The sequence below is a fragment of the Heteronotia binoei genome, chromosome 21, assembly GCF_032191835.1.
Source record: "Heteronotia binoei isolate CCM8104 ecotype False Entrance Well chromosome 21, APGP_CSIRO_Hbin_v1, whole genome shotgun sequence".
In the NCBI taxonomy this organism is placed as follows: Eukaryota; Metazoa; Chordata; class Lepidosauria; order Squamata; family Gekkonidae; genus Heteronotia; species Heteronotia binoei.
Window position 1 is genome coordinate 146,187,993 of NC_083243.1, and position 6,734 is coordinate 146,194,726.

Sequence of the window (6,734 nt, forward strand, 5' to 3'; positions counted from 1 at the left end):
GAGGAGCTCAAATCTCTGCAATTTAAACTTCTGTCATAATCACCAGTTAAAAATAAACCCCTGATTGATTGCTGACTGGATTCTATGATAGCTGAGATTTTCATTGCAGTTTGCTGGGGGGTTGCCTGTCTACATCTTGTACAACAGAACTCCTAAACATGCATGTGAGAGCAAAGGAGCATGAGAACTGTATTGTTCCCATGGCTGTTTTAACACAGATGATTTTCTTTCCATTGGGAAGGTTCTGTTTCAGTACGGTCTTCTTTTGGGGGCTTCTTTTCAACAGCTGAAACCTCACCTCATCCTCTTAAGACAGGGGTCCCCAGCCCCTGGTCCATAGCCTGTTAGCAACTGGTCCATGAGTTGTATAATTATTTCATTATATATTACAATGTAGTAGTAATAAGAAGACAACATTGGATTTATATCTTGCCCATTGGATTTATATCTTGGCTACATCAGGGGTGTGTGGCCTAATATGCAAAGAGCTCCTGCTAGAATTCTACCTCTGCTGATGGTAGACTGCAATCTTAAATCCACAAAGAAGAAAGATTGATTGCTTTTTAGCATAGTTCAAAGAGTTGCTGGCTTTGTCTTGGATTTTCATGTCTTCCCCCCATGAAAGCTTTGTATTGTATGAGTGACAATGGTTTTTTGAAGCAGTTACTGTGGTTGCCTGAAATGGTTCCTGTCTCTTTAAGGGCTGCACAGAGAATGAAATAAAAAAAAAGTCACTGGCTTCTGAATCTTCCATTGCAATAATTCATTATTGAATCAAGGAGAAGGGTGTGAAAAGTCCAAGTATGTTTTAATAATCTGAGTTACAATCAGTCCATAATCTACACAATTAAGCTTCTGGCAGTTGGCAGGCTACCTCTAAAATAAAGAGAGAAAGAGATTAATCAAAAATCAAATAATGAAATTATTATATTAAGGACCATGGTGGGAATTCAAAGATACAATGACTCCCTTCAACTGATTACCGGTTGAAGGGGGTCATCATTTTTTTGGATTCCGGACCATGGTCCCTAATATAATATTTATTTTCATTATTTTGTTGGAGTAGATAATGGACTGAAATGCTATTTCTAAGCAGATTTCAGCTTCTGAAATATTATAAATGAATTGAAAATAATTCAATTTAAGAAAAAGTAACTTTCATGTATGAAACAGTAGTGTCGCAGGATTTTTATTCTTTGGGTCGGGAAAAAAACATATACTATAACACATTATATTTTCTATTTGCTTGTTAGCTTCTGCCTGCACATTTTAGTCTAGTGGCTTGACCTGTCTCCCAAAGTACTTTGCAAACTGATTCCTATGTACCCCTCTGTCCAGGGCTTTTTTTTGAGCAGGAATGCAGTTCTGGTTGGCTTGGTGTCAAGAGGTGTGGCCTAATATGCAAATGAGGTCCTCCTGGGCTTTTTCTACAAAAAGCTCTGTTCGAAACAACGGTGATGTCATGTGGTGTGGTCTAATATGCAAATAAGTTCCTGCTAGGCTTTTTCTGCAGAAAAAGCCCTGCCTCTGTCACATATACACATTTTCCCCCCTTCCTCCTGAGAGGGTGCCAGAAGAAGGCTGCCCACATCAAAATAATTTGCACAAAATGCTTTAGATCTAACTGGCCTGCTCAGCTAAATCACTTTGAGTTCCGCTGCAGAAGGTCAGGCACTTTCACACTCCCCCAAAACCATAAAGCGATAAATGGCTGTGGCCTGGCTTATCTCAAACTTGGAATAACAAAGGAGATACTCTGCCAACAAGTGGGGAATGCTGCCCAGCAATCAAGGGATGTTTTTGTTTGACCTAAAGAGACTATACGTGCAATTTGGGGAAAACATCCATACGTAAAGAATGTATTGTTTATGAAAAGATGAACCATTAATGCTCATGTCACTGTACCACATGGCCAAACTATTGATCTATAGAGTATGTAAGAGACTCAGATCTTTTGTTGGGGCTTCTTCTTTTCAGAACCTTAGAGAGTGTTAATTCTTCTGAGGTTTGGAGGGGGGCAGCCCAAGAGCACTTGTATCTAGTGTGAGGGAAAAGTCACTGCCCGTCTTGGCATTGACATCAGGGGGATTACTATCTTTGTATTTGCACCAGGCAGAGGCCTGCTTGCCCATCTGCCCGGAGATTTTCTGTGAAGGCTAACAGAACCTGATTCAATAGACTAATTGCTTGTTTCCTGATAACACATCTTTGTCAAGTATTTCAGCCTCTGCACTCTATAGTCAGATTAGTTTAGGGAAATTCCAACACCAGGCCTTTGTGAGTGGGTCATTCAGGGAAAAAGAACCAACACTGTCAGCCGGGAGCCTCCCATCGGGAGATTCTCGAGACAATTAGGTCCTGGGGATCTTTCTCACCTCAAGAACAAACACTTACTGGAGATAAACATCTGTACATCTGCCACCATCTCACACTGTCATTGTACCTTGTGGCGTATACTAGAGAAGATCCTGACATGACTAACTTTGCCTTTTCTCAATTAGACTAGATACTGTGAAGCCAAGCCCAGACAACAAAACACTTGATTCAGTACAGAAGTTATCCAGTAATAATAGAAGCTAGGTCAATGCCAGAAATCTGGAGATCAGGCTACTGAATAATACAGAAGTTTTCGAAGCAACAAAAGCTGGTTCAGGAATGTTGTCTCAGTAACTTCCAGGCATTAACAAAAGGTTCTTATAGGCTGATTACAGACCGGCACTTCGGGCCAACTCAGAGACGCCTCTGAAGTCGGCCCAAAAAATCCCTCCGCATGCAAACATCTGCCGGGCATCCCCATCCTGCACTCACCCCGTCCTTCTGGCCACTCCACCCAGCTCAAAAAGCTACCACTGTGAAAGTGGTAGCAAATATTTGAGCTGGCAGTCAGTTGCCGGATTGCCATCTGGACGGGGAAGGGTGCACAGGAGGAGACTTGGCAGTCTGGAGCTGCCAAGCCACCCCAAGCTGTTCCGGGTTTTTTTTAATTGAAACCTATCAGAGTGCTGGTGTGCTCATATGCATCAGCGCTCCCCTTCCCCCAGGGAAAACAAAGGAATCCAGCTTCTGGGTTGCCTTCTTGTGCAGTGGCGCCCAGCCACCTCATGGACGGGATGGTGGTGGCATGCAGGTGAGCATGGGGAGGCTCCAGGATGGCTCTTTCTGCGCCACCCCACTTCCGGATGCCTCCCAACCACCCCAGAATGCCCATCTGTTCTTAGTCATAGTCTGTCAGATGAGTGTAGCATAGTCTTCTTGTCCTGGCTGTCATTGTCCTAGGAATGATTGTGTCGAGTCCAGAAGCAGACAGAATCAATTTGCTGGTTTCCTGAGCAGAGCTTTCACCTTGGTAGCTTCTGGTTTTCCTATGAGGGTTTTAATTCTGCCTGTTGCTGGCCCCAGATACCATTGGATTTCTGGTAGTGGAACAGTCCTCTTCCTCCTTTTAGATCCTTTCAAACTAGGGTATGGGCGGTCCTTGCATATTAACAGGTCTTATTCTGATTCTTTCTAGCCTATGGCAGTCATTGTAAGGAATCCATATTATATCCAATCAATACATTTTAAGATTCAGATAAGATTAATGAGGAGGTGAACAGCTAAAATTGAAATCATTCTATTTTTACTACCAAAATTTTTTGTTGTTACAAACTAACAGAGAAATGACCATATACTCTGTTCTTTGAATCAGAGAAAGAATTATGCCATGTTCCCTGGAGGAAAAATAAAGGCAATATACAAGTACTGTTGTTCTCTCACACATATCTGTCGATATGTCTGCTTACTCATTAATGCTTACCAAGCACCAAATGCCACACAGAGACACTATATATGTTGTCAAACAGAGTTTTGAAAAGGGGGACTACGGAGGTGACATTAGGAGGCTGGAAAGTGAGAGAGATTGAAAGAATAGTACGAGTGAGGAAAGCTGGACTGACACATAGATGTTATCATATGATCAGAGGAATGGCTGAAAAAGAACTGCATGTTAACCCTGAATAGAAATTTTTAAAAAGCCTTTGGAGTTGTCTGTAATGAAAATCCCAAACTGATATGAGTTTTCTTTTCTCATTGTTAGGGATTTATAAGGAACAGAATGATGAGGACAAGCATGTTTAAATCTTACTTCCAAGTTATTAATAAAAATCTTAATGTTTTACTTTATTTGTAAAATAAAGGAAATCTCAAAGTGAACTAAGTATCTTGACATTGATCCTCAGAGGAATGCATTCAGCGCTCTTCTCTGTGTTGTCTTGTCATTTGATATTCAGAAGGCTTTGTATACTGCCATTAAGAATGTCTAACAAGGAAAATAAACACTTTCTTTCCATTTATATGTCATCATTTTTATTACTTTATTTCCAAATGCCATTTAATTAAAAGAGACTCACTAAGCAGAAAAGAAATGCAAGGAAGGAAAGCAGACTGTCCTCAAGAAACCCTTCTGATTCTAAAAATTAAACATTTCAGCAAGATAATTTCCTTTATTGCATAGCACACTCTGAAGTTGACTGTTCGCTGAATGTAATTTCAAATGACAGTTTAACTTATTATTTTATCCAATTGTGTAATAGATAAAATATTTTTTCCTCCAAATCATTTAAAATACAGCTTGATTCTCATGCAACCTCAATAAACACGAATGAATATTTGCTACTGGTGTGTGGAATTTTTTTGTCTTCTAAATCACAGAATGGATTAAGAACTAAACTAGAAATGAGATGGAAAAAGTGCCTCAGAGCTGTAATCAAACATCCATTTCAACAGCTGAAACATGTTATTACATCTTTCAGCTGATTTATAGTATCCAAAGAGACTTCATAATCATCTTCAGTATTAAAACAAGGGGAACAGAGACACATTTCAATAACAATGGCTGTTGTTCAGAGAGCAACAATCACATCCAGGACTGTTATATACGTCAAGCAACATGAAAAGGGATATGTTGTGCCTGTTATTTGCTCTGGCATCATGTGAATTGTACAAATGTATGTTAAGGAATGATGACAGCTGGTAAATATAATAACAAGCAGAAGCCCTGTCTGTTCAGGGTGGGGGTGGGATAGAAGCAATGGGCATTCCAAAAGCTTGTGATGAAAAACATTTTTATTCCTGATTTTTTAACTACAACCAAAAGGGTTGGGGAAAGCTTCTCAGAGATGTCCCACTTAAAAGGTTACAGAAGAAATCTAAATCACACATACTAATTTGCTGTTAAAAATAAGGCTAATTTGGACCTCGTAAATGCAAAGATTGTGGCAAAGAGATGGGCAGCAATGGGATTTATTACGAGAGAGTCTGGCTTCACTCTTTTTTTCCAAACGTGCAGTTTTATGCTTTTTTTCCTGGTGTCTCTCGCAAATCCTAAAATACCATTACAGAGTTAGCAGATGGTTCCCAAGTATTCATACCTGATAAAGCCTCCTGGGTGATCAAGCACTGAAAAAATCAATATATTTTTCAACTTTCAATGGCCAGCTATTCAGTTTCATTGCATCTCGCTATTCCTCCATGGCTACTGTGATATGGACACTTCACCATTGCATTAAGCTCTAATCTCTGAACCTGCTGATACAGGCAGTTAACGAATAGCTATTGTACCACCACTGTATGCTTCACAATTCTTCTGATCTCAGTAGGATGTTTCAAGTACTGTGATCTTGTGTTCAGTAACACCCCTCTCCCTGTTTCTTTCCCCACCACCACCACTTATTTTGTTCATATATCTTTATGCTGGCTGGTTTCTTCATTAAGAGGAATTGAGAATGTGTGCAATTAAAAATACATTGACACAGAAAATCCCACAGGTCAAAAAAATAGTAAATGACTATTAAGGCCAAAGTGTCATCTGCCAGTGAGCATTTTGCTAGACCTCAACTCCAAAACAGCCCTGCCTCAATACGTTGAAGACAGCGTAGTCAGAAGAAGTTCTTGTGTCAAGATTGGGAAGTCTTCGGTCAGGTGCGCTCAATGTTATCAGGCATCACTTACTGTCCTCTTGCCATAGAGGACAAGAGGGTTGTCTTCCAGCTGGGCCTGGTCTCCATGGAGGCAGTTGGAGGAGATTGGATCACTGCACAATTTCTGTGGGCACCTGGCACAGCAGCTGCACTTCCATGCCATGTGCTTGCAGAGCTCACTCTACCTGTGGTTTGGGGAGGTCCCCCAGCTCAGCAACTTAGTCATGGCCATGTGCACCCCCACAACTCCATTCTAGCATCTACATTGCTCCTTGATAATACCTCTGACAGCACCTCAAACTCTTTAGCCCAAAGATTAGCCAGCAAGACTAAAAAACAAATTTTTGTCAGTTATAATATTAAAAATACCAACAGCAGCTGTATATTGCTTGTAGAAAACCGAATCAAGGAGGAAATGACCACTTTTCCGGAAAAGTTTTCGCTTGGAACCACTGTAGTCATGTCTGCATTACATTTATAAATAAATAAAAAATAAAAATGGATGCTTTTCCTGTCCAAAAAAAGGGAAAGTCTTCAGTCAACTGAATTGCCTCCTTGCTGGTCCACTTTTGGCTGATAATATCAAGTCTCAACAGAAATTTCACAGGGGTACCTGACCTTAATATCACACAAGATACAGCATCTATTCCGACATAACCTTTTGGCAACCAAATTTAGGAGGATTCCAGTTGTTCTCCAGACTGGTTTCTCTTATTCTCTTCAAAGATCTTATTCTCTTGAAACCATAGTATTGCCCATCAGATATCCACATTGTTT

The 6,734-nt window shown here is 40.4% G+C and overlaps 1 pseudogene; it reads left to right on the forward strand.

The window, feature by feature from the left end:
• Positions 1-3,101: 3,101 nt before the first annotated feature.
• LOC132589530 (proteasome assembly chaperone 4-like) lies at positions 3,102-6,442 on the forward strand (annotated as a pseudogene).
• Positions 6,443-6,734: the final 292 nt, after the last annotated feature.